We start from the raw sequence: 13,790 nt of genomic DNA, 5'->3' as shown, positions 1-13,790 counted from the left end.
CTCGGGGCTCTGGGGTGCAGTAGTTCGGCCTTCTGGGCAGGAGCGTGGTCTTCCGTGTGTTTTCGCGTGGCCAGCTTGATACGGAGTGATTTGGCACGTGAAAATCCTGCACGTCAGCGTGAAATTCGAGGAAAGGCCCTTAGCGCGTAAGCGCTTCAGCACGCATACGCGATTCTATTGGACCAAAGGCCCTCAGCGCGTAAGCGCGTCTGTGACGTGACCCGCACGGGTGTTTCCCACACAGCACGTGATGACAGAGCACACGTGGAAAGACTGCACGTCAGAGTGTCATCACGTGTAATTGGACAGCACGTCAGAGTGTCATCGCGTGTAATTGGACAAAAGTGCGCATACACGCGATTGGCCTATGTACGTGTATATCAGGGGTGCGCGGGCACTTACACACGCAAGTACGTCAGCGCACCTGTATCCCGGGGTGCGCGGGAATTTCCACACGCTATTGGACTGGGTACTGGATTTCAGGGGTGCGCGGGTCACACGCTCGCCTACAACACGCGCAACGCATAAATTTGCGCGCTAACAAAATAACAAGCTCAGACCCAGAATGAATATACCGTTCCTAGCAGCAGTGGGCGTGGGCTACCAAAGGAGGAGGAGGAGGATAGTCAGGGCCAGAATATTCACACCCAGAACCAGCCTTTTCGGGATGCCTGATGACCAGGTGTATGGGAGGTACAGGTTTCCACCACACATAATACTGGACCTGGTGAGTGAGTGGGAGGATGACCTCACATCACCCACCCTGTGCTCCCAAGCACTCAGCCCCCTGGAGAAGGTCCTCAATGTACTGCACTTCTTAGCCACTGGATCATTTCAGCGAACAAGTGCCATAGTGGGTGGGGTATCACAGGCCACCCAGTCACGCTGCCTACACCAGGTCTTGAACATCATCACTGCACGCCCATCAGTCCGCAGGCACATATACCTGCCCAGAACACCTGCAGAAAGGCATGCTGCCGCCCTGGATTTTTACGGTGTGGCACGATTCCCCAAAGTGCTAGGTGCCATCGACTGCACCCATGTGGCTCTACGTCCCCCCAGGGCATCAGAGCACATCTATAGGAACCGCAAGCACTGGCATTCCATCAACGTGCAGGTAGTATGTAATGCCAAGGGAATCATCACCTCAGTATATGCCAACTATCCCGGGTCCACCCACGACAGCTTCATTTACCGAATGTCCACCCTAAACCGGGACCTAGAAGCTGGGCGGCATGGCGATACATGGCTGCTTGGTGAGTATGGATGCCACTGCACATGCATGCATGTCAGATACTGAGCAAGGTCACAACCCCACCAATGATACCAATCACCACCTCCACAGGGGACAGTGCCTACCCTCTCAGCCCCCACATGATGACGCCAATTCGGAACCCCACCACGCCACCCCAGGTAAGATATAACACAGCCAACATTACAACCCGGGGCATAGTGGAGCGCACATTCGGAGTGCTAAAGTCACGCTTTCGCTCCCTTGACCGTTCTGGCGGGCAGCTGTTGTACGCTCCCCCAGTAGTGTGCAGGATCATAGTGGCAGCATGTGTCCTGCACAACGTTGCAACACGCCGGGGCCTGGCCGTGGACATGGTGGTGGCCCCACATCCCCAACCACATGCACAGCCGCTGCGCATGGGAGGGGAAAGGGCACGGGGGGAGGCAGCCCGTACACAGCTAGTGGCTAATTACTTCACATAGAAATCACACCCCTGTGGAGTGCACACTGCCCTGGCACATTCCATCTGACAATCAATGATGACTCAACCTGACACTGATCCTGAATGTCTGGAGAATCAACCGTGAAAACCATATCAGCCTGAGATTGTTCACCTGGAAGTGTAACAATGTGTGCATCCCTACCCACACAGACACCACCAATGCAGTTTTGTGAAGAAACACATTCAAGCAGCTAAAATGAATACCCACTTGCAAAATGCAACAAGAGGACAGTGCCATGTCAGCCAACCCATCCCCAGCACCGCCACACGACACACCGTGCCATGTCATGCTATTTGCAGGTAAACAAAGTAATACCCACAACATGACACTAGTGTCACAATGTACAGTGTCCCTAATTGAAACTTGCAACACCTGAAATGCTCACAGTAATGCAGGACCAACAACAAACTTGAGCAGGTACTACCATTAACATGACATCACAAATGTAATAAATTAGTAGTCTCACCACCTGGAAATGCCTGCACTCCCACCACTACCAACTGTGCAGTGTTGGCGCCATGTAGAGTCGTAGGTGCACTGCTGCCAACATGGACCCCATCTCCAAACTAGAGGGCCTTGTGTAGACATGAGGAAGGGACCTGCAAATTGGGAGGTAGACACAGATGATGAGTTACACATCAATGCAACATGCAGTGTACAACACAACAGCAATATGCACTAGGAATGTATACACAGTATTGACTAGACTACCCACACATGTAGTGGGAGTCCAATGTCACCATGTACGTCAATGTCACTTGGGCAAACCCTTTGCAAGCCCATGGAAACGGGAAGCAGGAGGGGTGTGTGTGACTCAAACCCAAGCATCTGAACCAAATACATGACAAGCCTGCATGTGCCCAGCCACAATGCAGCGTATGCCCACAGGAACCACGGAAGGCAACAAATTGTCCCAAAAAAATTGGGAAAAATAAAATTAAAAATAAAAATAAAAATAAAATAAAAATAAAAATAAAAATAAAAATAAAAATAAAAATAAAAAATAAATAAAAAATGGCCATTGATGGGCCTGGGGGGGGGGGGGTTGGGGAGGCCACCCAGGAGGTCTGAGGACAGGGTGCACACCAAAACCCACCTGTGTGGATCCTGGGAAAAAAAACACCTCCATGGGCTCATGGCCCACACGGCTACCCTATTGTGGGAGTATCACTGCTGTCGCTATTATCACCCTGTGCAGCTGCATCCGGAGGTGGTTGCACTATGGGAGGCAGCCCACGCAAGGCCCTAGTCTGCTCCTCCATGGCTGCAAGCATGCGGGTGTGGTAGGTCTCGTTCTGGAGGATGAGTGTGCGTAGGTCCCCATGCAACAACTCACAGGATGCCCGGACCTCCGCCCTCGTTGCCTGCATCTCAGCTGAGAGCGTACGGGTGAGACGCTCCAGCTGCTGTTCTGTCCTTTGGTGTGTTGAAGCCTCAAGCTCAACAAGAGTCGTCCTGAGGTGAAGGAGCTCCTGCCTCAGGGCTTCCCTGTGGCCCTGGGACTCTATGGAGATGGCCTCCTGCAGAGTCGCCAGTGCCGCCTGCCTGTCCCTGTTGGACGCCAACATGTCCTCCCTGTGTGACTGGCAGATGTAGTCGGTTGCCTGCTGTAGTCGCTCCATCAGCCTTTCAGGGGGGACAATGGAAGTGGCCACCCTATCCATGGCCTGAGCCATCATCTCGGATGATGCTGCCTCTTGGGTTGCCATACCGTAAATGGATTGCTCCCATGCGGTATTGCCAGGTGGCGTACGGCCACCACGTCGGCGGGCACCACACCTGTCTGGGGCAAGGCGAACTGCGCCTTGCTGTGCCGGCACTGCCTGAGGCTGCAGGACTGCATTCCCCCTCTGATCTGCTGGCCCAGGAACAGGATCAGATGTCGCGGAGTGTGACCCTGCATCCGTAACCACCAAAGGCGTAGCTGCCAACACTGACATCCCCATTGAGGGTTCTGACCCTGGTGCAGGTGGGTGGGACAGAACAGAATCCCTCCCTGGAACACTCACCTGCGACGGCACGTAGGTCTCATCATCCGAATCAACACCTGAGTACAGCTCGGGGGAGGTGCAGCCAGAGACACCCCTTGAGAGCACGACCTGCAGCACTTGTGGGTTCTCACCCACCACCACACCACGTCCCTCACTGGTGGTTGGTCGGCCCTCGGACCCCTCCTGGGTCTGCACCATCTCCACAACCCCAGCAGTATCAGGTGCGTCTTCCCCTGCAAAGACATAAAAACAAAGAAATGGAAACAGGCATTAGCACCATGGCACACAATGAGGGCTGAGAAGCAAGAGAACCAGTACTTGATTGACACATGTCCCACAGGACTAAAAAACTCCCATGCATGCACCCACACTGCATATGAAGGGCAGGCAAATGGCACACACTGATGACACCAAGATGGAAGATGAACACATTTTCTGCATGCTGCCTGGCAGTGGCATCACACATTGGCCTGTGATTGCCAGGTGAAACACACATGCCATCACACAGATGGCATGTACCATTGCTATTGAGTGAAGATGGAGAGGAGGGCAGCACCTATTCATTCAGTCCAGTTCCCGCATGTAATAGCTTTTCTAATTCAAACAGGTCAGATTTTTCACCTGGAGCTGCCAGTCCAAAATGGTCCAATTGCACAGGGACATGTGTGAACAAATGATATCCAGGTAACAAAGTCACTCCACTTTACCATAGCCATGTCAGACATGTGACTAGAGGACTGGGAAATGCCTAGTAAAAGTGGTGGAATGCAAACAATCTGCCTGAATGAACAGTGAAAAATAAGCAACAATGTTGTGGCAAGGTGACACTTCAAGGGCAACTGGCGTGCAGTTGGGCTAGATGTCTACTGTTGGCAGAAGGGATACTGCTATGGCGAAATGCAGCTGCGCAGGATGTATTGCATGAAGCACATGGCTGACCCATACGACTCAGGCGCACACACTCTCACCTGGCACACAAACAGAAGCCCTTTTGTAATGGCTTGGCAGGCGAAGAACGATGGTCTGGAGGGTTGCCCAGAGCAATGCCAGAGGTCAAGATTTATTCTAAACCTTCCAGCCATCAACTCTTTTGTTTTGCTATTGTCACCCCGAGTGGGAAGGGTATGCCCAGACGTGGGTCCCTTGCCTGCTGGGCCTAGAGACCCAAGCTACTCCTCACTGATGACGCCCAACAAGGCTGAAACATGTCTGGGGATGCTTGTGGTCTCGTGCAAAAGGGATGTGACCTAGCAGTTCGGGCTGGACTACCCCTTTGGGGGTGGGACCAAGCCTGATTTGCATATGGTTTTTCCCCTTTTGTAATGGCTTGGCAGGCAAAGAACGATGGTCTGGAGGGTTGCCCAGAGCAATGCCAGAGGTCAAGATTTATTCTAAACCTTCCAGCCATCAACTCTTTTGTTTTGCTATTGTCACCCCGAGTGGGAAGGGTATGCCCAGACGTGGGTCCCTTGCCTGCTGGGCCTAGAGACCCAAGCTACTCCTCACTGATGACGCCCAACAAGGCTGAAACATGTCTGGGGATGCTTGTGGTCTCGTGCAAAAGGGATGTGACCTAGCAGTTCGGGCTGGACTACCCCTTTGGGGGTGGGACCAAGCCTGATTTGCATATGGTTTTTCCCCTTTTGTAATGGCTTGGCAGGCGAAGAACGATGGTCTGGAGGGTTGCCCAGAGCAATGCCAGAGGTCAAGATTTATTCTAAACCTTCCAGCCATCAACTCTTTTGTTTTGCTATTGTCACCCCGAGTGGGAAGGGTATGCCCAGACGTGGGTCCCTTGCCTGCTGGGCCTAGAGACCCAAGCTACTCCTCACTGATGACGCCCAACAAGGCTGAAACATGTCTGGGGATGCTTGTGGTCTCGTGCAAAAGGGATGTGACCTAGCAGTTCGGGCTGGACTACCCCTTTGGGGGTGGGACCAAGCCTGATTTGCATATGGTTTTTCCCCTTTTGTAATGGCTTGGCAGGCGAAGAACGATGGTCTGGAGGGTTGCCCAGAGCAATGCCAGAGGTCAAGATTTATTCTAAACCTTCCAGCCATCAACTCTTTTGTTTTGCTATTGTCACCCCGAGTGGGAAGGGTATGCCCAGACGTGGGTCCCTTGCCTGCTGGGCCTAGAGACCCAAGCTACTCCTCACTGATGACGCCCAACAAGGCTGAAACATGTCTGGGGATGCTTGTGGTCTCGTGCAAAAGGGATGTGACCTAGCAGTTCGGGCTGGACTACCCCTTTGGGGGTGGGACCAAGCCTGATTTGCATATGGTTTTTCCCCTTTTGTAATGGCTTGGCAGGCGAAGAACGATGGTCTGGAGGGTTGCCCAGAGCAATGCCAGAGGTCAAGATTTATTCTAAACCTTCCAGCCATCAACTCTTTTGTTTTGCTATTGTCACCCCGAGTGGGAAGGGTATGCCCAGACGTGGGTCCCTTGCCTGCTGGGCCTAGAGACCCAAGCTACTCCTCACTGATGACGCCCAACAAGGCTGAAACATGTCTGGGGATGCTTGTGGTCTCGTGCAAAAGGGATGTGACCTAGCAGTTCGGGCTGGACTACCCCTTTGGGGGTGGGACCAAGCCTGATTTGCATATGGTTTTTCCCCTTTTGTAATGGCTTGGCAGGCGAAGAACGATGGTCTGGAGGGTTGCCCAGAGCAATGCCAGAGGTCAAGATTTATTCTAAACCTTCCAGCCATCAACTCTTTTGTTTTGCTATTGTCACCCCGAGTGGGAAGGGTATGCCCAGACGTGGGTCCCTTGCCTGCTGGGCCTAGAGACCCAAGCTACTCCTCACTGATGACGCCCAACAAGGCTGAAACATGTCTGGGGATGCTTGTGGTCTCGTGCAAAAGGGATGTGACCTAGCAGTTCGGGCTGGACTACCCCTTTGGGGGTGGGACCAAGCCTGATTTGCATATGGTTTTTCCCCTTTTGTAATGGCTTGGCAGGCGAAGAACGATGGTCTGGAGGGTTGCCCAGAGCAATGCCAGAGGTCAAGATTTATTCTAAACCTTCCAGCCATCAACTCTTTTGTTTTGCTATTGTCACCCCGAGTGGGAAGGGTATGCCCAGACGTGGGTCCCTTGCCTGCTGGGCCTAGAGACCCAAGCTACTCCTCACTGATGACGCCCAACAAGGCTGAAACATGTCTGGGGATGCTTGTGGTCTCGTGCAAAAGGGATGTGACCTAGCAGTTCGGGCTGGACTACCCCTTTGGGGGTGGGACCAAGCCTGATTTGCATATGGTTTTTCCCCTTTTGTAATGGCTTGGCAGGCGAAGAACGATGGTCTGGAGGGTTGCCCAGAGCAATGCCAGAGGTCAAGATTTATTCTAAACCTTCCAGCCATCAACTCTTTTGTTTTGCTATTGTCACCCCGAGTGGGAAGGGTATGCCCAGACGTGGGTCCCTTGCCTGCTGGGCCTAGAGACCCAAGCTACTCCTCACTGATGACGCCCAACAAGGCTGAAACATGTCTGGGGATGCTTGTGGTCTCGTGCAAAAGGGATGTGACCTAGCAGTTCGGGCTGGACTACCCCTTTGGGGGTGGGACCAAGCCTGATTTGCATATGGTTTTTCCCCTTTTGTAATGGCTTGGCAGGCGAAGAACGATGGTCTGGAGGGTTGCCCAGAGCAATGCCAGAGGTCAAGATTTATTCTAAACCTTCCAGCCATCAACTCTTTTGTTTTGCTATTGTCACCCCGAGTGGGAAGGGTATGCCCAGACGTGGGTCCCTTGCCTGCTGGGCCTAGAGACCCAAGCTACTCCTCACTGATGACGCCCAACAAGGCTGAAACATGTCTGGGGATGCTTGTGGTCTCGTGCAAAAGGGATGTGACCTAGCAGTTCGGGCTGGACTACCCCTTTGGGGGTGGGACCAAGCCTGATTTGCATATGGTTTTTCCCCTTTTGTAATGGCTTGGCAGGCGAAGAACGATGGTCTGGAGGGTTGCCCAGAGCAATGCCAGAGGTCAAGATTTATTCTAAACCTTCCAGCCATCAACTCTTTTGTTTTGCTATTGTCACCCCGAGTGGGAAGGGTATGCCCAGACGTGGGTCCCTTGCCTGCTGGGCCTAGAGACCCAAGCTACTCCTCACTGATGACGCCCAACAAGGCTGAAACATGTCTGGGGATGCTTGTGGTCTCGTGCAAAAGGGATGTGACCTAGCAGTTCGGGCTGGACTACCCCTTTGGGGGTGGGACCAAGCCTGATTTGCATATGGTTTTTCCCCTTTTGTAATGGCTTGGCAGGCGAAGAACGATGGTCTGGAGGGTTGCCCAGAGCAATGCCAGAGGTCAAGATTTATTCTAAACCTTCCAGCCATCAACTCTTTTGTTTTGCTATTGTCACCCCGAGTGGGAAGGGTATGCCCAGACGTGGGTCCCTTGCCTGCTGGGCCTAGAGACCCAAGCTACTCCTCACTGATGACACCCAACAAGGCTGAAACATGTCTGGGGATGCTTGTGGTCTCGTGCAAAAGGGATGTGACCTAGCAGTTCGGGCTGGACTACCCCTTTGGGGGTGGGACCAAGCCTGATTTGCATATGGTTTTTCCCCTTTTGTAATGGCTTGGCAGGCGAAGAACGATGGTCTGGAGGGTTGCCCAGAGCAATGCCAGAGGTCAAGATTTATTCTAAACCTTCCAGCCATCAACTCTTTTGTTTTGCTATTGTCACCCCGAGTGGGAAGGGTATGCCCAGACGTGGGTCCCTTGCCTGCTGGGCCTAGAGACCCAAGCTACTCCTCACTGATGACGCCCAACAAGGCTGAAACATGTCTGGGGATGCTTGTGGTCTCGTGCAAAAGGGATGTGACCTAGCAGTTCGGGCTGGACTACCCCTTTGGGGGTGGGACCAAGCCTGATTTGCATATGGTTTTTCCCCTTTTGTAATGGCTTGGCAGGCGAAGAACGATGGTCTGGAGGGTTGCCCAGAGCAATGCCAGAGGTCAAGATTTATTCTAAACCTTCCAGCCATCAACTCTTTTGTTTTGCTATTGTCACCCCGAGTGGGAAGGGTATGCCCAGACGTGGGTCCCTTGCCTGCTGGGCCTAGAGACCCAAGCTACTCCTCACTGATGACGCCCAACAAGGCTGAAACATGTCTGGGGATGCTTGTGGTCTCGTGCAAAAGGGATGTGACCTAGCAGTTCGGGCTGGACTACCCCTTTGGGGGTGGGACCAAGCCTGATTTGCATATGGTTTTTCCCCTTTTGTAATGGCTTGGCAGGCGAAGAACGATGGTCTGGAGGGTTGCCCAGAGCAATGCCAGAGGTCAAGATTTATTCTAAACCTTCCAGCCATCAACTCTTTTGTTTTGCTATTGTCACCCCGAGTGGGAAGGGTATGCCCAGACGTGGGTCCCTTGCCTGCTGGGCCTAGAGACCCAAGCTACTCCTCACTGATGATGCCCAACAAGGCTGAAACATGTCTGGGGATGCTTGTGGTCTCGTGCAAAAGGGATGTGACCTAGCAGTTCGGGCTGGACTACCCCTTTGGGGGTGGGACCAAGCCTGATTTGCATATGGTTTTTCCCCTTTTGTAATGGCTTGGCAGGCGAAGAACGATGGTCTGGAGGGTTGCCCAGAGCAATGCCAGAGGTCAAGATTTATTCTAAACCTTCCAGCCATCAACTCTTTTGTTTTGCCCTCACACACACACCATGCACATGGATGACACACACATGCATGTGCACTCACCGGACAATGCCTCGTAATCAGGCAGATCTCCCACGCCTTGGATCTGTTCCTCCGTGACGTAGGTCCCAGCGACTGACTCATGTGGAGTGAGTTCCATGTCTACTACTGGAGACCCACCTCCAGTCACTAGAGTTGCGGCATGACTTGAGGCCAGCTTACTCTTTGCCCTGCGCTTTAGGTCATTCCAGCGCTTATAGCAATCATTGGCTGTGCGCCTCACGATTCCAAGGGCACTTACGATGTCCGCAACGGTCTGCCAGTGTGCCTGGCGTTGTGCAGGTGTGGTCTTGGATCCTGCAACAATGACCATCTCGTTATCATGTGCGGACACATACTCGACAAGTGCATTCAGTTCGTCATCCGTGAAGCTGGGCTCCTCGACGGGCCGGACTGTGTAGCCGTGTCTGCGGCATCATTATGGAACAAAGAAAGAGCTCCAACCACAGATATTTTAGCACTCTCCTAATGTCGGAGTGTTTTAGTCATATTATTTTAAAGCAACTTGGACTCAGAGCTTCAAAATGTAAGCTCAATACCCTTTAAGTATCTTTGTTAAATCGACAAACCAAAACAGAGCTGAGAGTTTAAAAAATAACTTCTGCTTAGTAGTACTTAAATACAATTTATTGGTTTTTTGATTTCACCAACAATGAAAAAAATATATAGTAATAAATATATACTCCAAAACTGTCTCATTCCTAAACAGAAAAATAAGGTATGAATACAACACTATTGATTGTTTACACAATAGATGGGATTAGTATCATCTAATAGTGCAGTAAAGAAAAAGAGATAAAACACAAATGCATACTAAACAAAAAACAAATACAATTTTGCCTTTTGATAAGTTACAGAAAATTGATGATTGCATTGTTCTTTGACATAATAGCAATAAATGTCCATATAAATCAACTAAAGCATCAGAGGACCAAAACCATCGGTCTACGCCAGGGGGAGGGGCCCCCTATTAGGTTGTACAGGTCAAAGGTGCACAAATTGTGCTTGGCCTTGGGGCGTTTCGGCTAGAGAGTGGAACGCCTTCATCTGGGCCTCAGGTTTGGAGATCTCTGTATAATAGCAAGAGAGAAAAAAGAAAAAGAAATAAAGTAAAAAAACCGGAGATGGAAGGGTTTTTTTTATATAAGGACTAGAGTTGGATATCATACTCTTTTTTAAAAAAGGGAACGCAAAAGTGCTGGCTTGATTGATTTAACATTAAAAAAGGGAATATAGATCTATTAGTATAAACCAAATCAGTAAGAATCTGATTTGTATATAATACTGGAGCTGCTGCAGGACCAACCTGTGGGTGTGTTCACCGGACTCCACCGCAGTGGGGAGAGTTCCAGTTTTATTCTGAAAAGCTGTAAGTCACTTGAAGGTGTGGTACCACTTGTAGATGCATCTACATGTGGAAGGTCGAGCGTCCTACTGTAATCAGGACGAAAAAACACATACCAGGCGTGAAACTCTAGGAGACAGGAAAAAGAAAGAGAGACAAAGGAGAAATGTCAAAATCCCCATTACATGTCCTCTACTTCTTATGGAACCCTGTGATCTTGCTTGATAAAAGGCGCAATACCGTTAGTGAAAAATAGGCAGGTAAACAAGCATAATACCTAGTGTGCCTCTTGAAATGGCGCAGGCCCTGGTACTGTTCCAGGGTCCGGATGAACTGGTGAGGTGCCGAATACAGTAGGCTGTCTACAATGCCTGATGGCGGAAGGTAGCTATCAAGAAAGGGGAAAGCGAAAACCCAGAGTCAATACAAGAAAGTAAACAGAGGCGTGGGGCAGCCTACTGTTAAATCAGTGTGTCGAGCCGATAGCGTGAGATAAATGGGAACGCTTACCTGGAAGAAGGTTAACGGAGACAGATAGCAAATATTGTCTTCGGTATGGCCGGAGCTAATCCTGGTCACTCGGTGGAGCTGTTCCCCGAAGTTTATATACTGCGCATGCGTGGGAGATTAGTGAGAGCAGGTACCACGCATGCGTCTCGCGTCAGAGGCTCCCGTAGTCATGGTAACAAACTGGTACGTACAAGATGCCGGAAAGGTGTTGTGTGCGGATGAAGACACACAAAAAGACATGCTGAGCAATTACTTAACAGAAGAAGAGTTTATAAGTGCTGTGAACATATAAGGAAACGAGGTATACTAACCTGGGAACTGGGGGTGTCCAGGTCCGTACGGATGCACTGTGTACATCATAACGGCACATACTGTGAAGCCATGTATCGCTAGACATGTCAGTGATGTAATAGCAAGAAAGATGGAACTAAAAAGATGGATGGTCTGTAAGTCCTGTGAGTTGACAAGACACCCTGCTCTATACTAACTGCGTATCTAGAGGGCGTGGTCAAGACCCGAGAGGGGACCGCATAGGTCTCTATTTTAGTCCCAGGTTACTTTAGCTTCATTGAGGCCAAGTGTCAGAGTCTGGAGTTTGAAAATCCACCAAGCTTCCTTGTGTTTAAGAGCATTCTTGACATTAGTGTTACTCTCCAGCTTGTCGATGACCCACCAGGTCATATCATCAGGGTTGTGACATCGCTCCAAAAAGTGTGAGACCAGGGGGGCATTTTGTGTTTTACACCGAATGCGTGAACGGTGTTCGTTTATCCGTTTGTTCACTGGTCTTTGTGTCTGACCCACGTATCTTAGGCCACAAGGGCACTCAATCAGATATATTGCATTGATGGTTTTACAATTGGAAAAGTGTCTCAGTGTCCAAACTTTATTGTCAATCTTGAACGTTTTGACTTTCTTAGTAAATTTGCACGCTACACATTGGCCGCATGGGTGATGACCCGAAAGGTCCCTCAAGTTCCAAAGGGTTGTCCTTGACGTTTTCTTGTCAAGGCCAGTTCCAGAAGTTCAACAATAAAATTGACTGGGACCCTTTTGTCAAATGGTGAGTGAGGTGGTCCCTGATACATTCTATCGCAGCTTCCTGCGGGATATTCGAATAGAGGGCTGCAATATCCATGGTGACCAATAGATCTGTAGGTTGGTTAAAGGGGAGGTTCTCAAATTTATTGATAGTGACCATCGTGTCCCTTAAATATGTTCTTGTCAGCTGGCTCAGTGGTTTGAGAAAATGATCTATGAATTTACAGATTGGTTCCAAAATAGAGCCACATCCGGAGACGATAGGTCTGCCTGGGGGATTTATGGCATTCTTATGGATTTTGGGGAGGGCATAAAAAGCTGGAATTCTGCCCTCTGATGTATTTAGGTACTTTTCTTCTTTGTCTGTGATCCAGTCTTGTTCCAAAGCAAAGCTGGTTATTTCTTGAATGGTGTTTTTAATATCCAATGTGGGGTCTTTTTTAATTCTTTTGTAGTTAGTGACATCATTCAGCAATGTCAGTACCATTAGTTTGTATTGGCTGGTGCTTTGGACAACAATCCCACCTCCTTTGTCAGCACTCTTTATAGTAATTTCAGTGTTGTTCTCAAGTTCTTTGAGCGCCCTCCGTTCTGCATTAGACAGATTATGCCGTATTGATGAGGGCTTATTCTGTAATTTATTTACTTCTTTGCGAATGCATTTTTCAAATGTTCTTACCGCATCCGGGATGTCGCTGTCATTCGGAGTAAATGAGGACTTAGGGTGCAGACCAGTATCATTTAGTTGACCATCATATTCCGAATCCTGGGAGTGTATTTTGAGACGTATGGTTCTAAAGAATCCTTGAAGTTCTTTATCCAGGATGAACCAGTCTGTAGGATTGGTAGGTACAAAAGATAGTCCTTTGGAGAGAACAGAGAGTTCTGACTTCGTAAGGGCAGTGTTAGATAGATTAAACACTGGTATTTCCTTTACGGGGTTTGAACCTAGCGGCGGCTGCGCCGTCTCGCTCTGTTGGGTCTCCAAGGCGGGTATTGGAACATTGGCATTGGTGGGGGGCCCCAATACGGTCCTTGGGGTCCCCCTTGGCCTAAAAAAGGCGGTGGTCGAGAGAGAGGAGGGAAAGGCATGTTCCTACCTGGCAACTGTGGGCCGAAGGGACTGTTAGAATCTCCATGGCTTGAGCCTGAGCCAGAGCTAGATGTATCACTAAAAGAGACCCATTTTCTTTTTTGTTTAAAAGCTGCCGTTTGATTTTGCATCCTTTCTTTTTCCTTATTTTCTTTATATTCTGGATTAAGGTATGGATATACGATTTCCAGCTTAAAGTTTTTTATATCTTTTGCCAATTTCTTATGCTTTTTTTCCAATGTTTCAGACATAAATTGATCCATAGTGGTATTAATTTCTTTAAGTTTTTCTCTAGCATTGTCAAGACTGGTATTAGTCAGGAATTTCTCTTCCTCTTTTTTCAATTCGCCCTGTATTTTAG

The sequence above is a fragment of the Ambystoma mexicanum genome, chromosome 3p (assembly GCF_040938575.1).
Source record: "Ambystoma mexicanum isolate Mex_15411 chromosome 3p, UKY_AmexF1_1, whole genome shotgun sequence".
Classification (NCBI taxonomy): Eukaryota; Metazoa; Chordata; class Amphibia; order Caudata; family Ambystomatidae; genus Ambystoma; species Ambystoma mexicanum.
The sequence above is the reverse complement of the archived record's forward strand: the minus strand, read 5'-3'. Positions refer to the sequence as shown.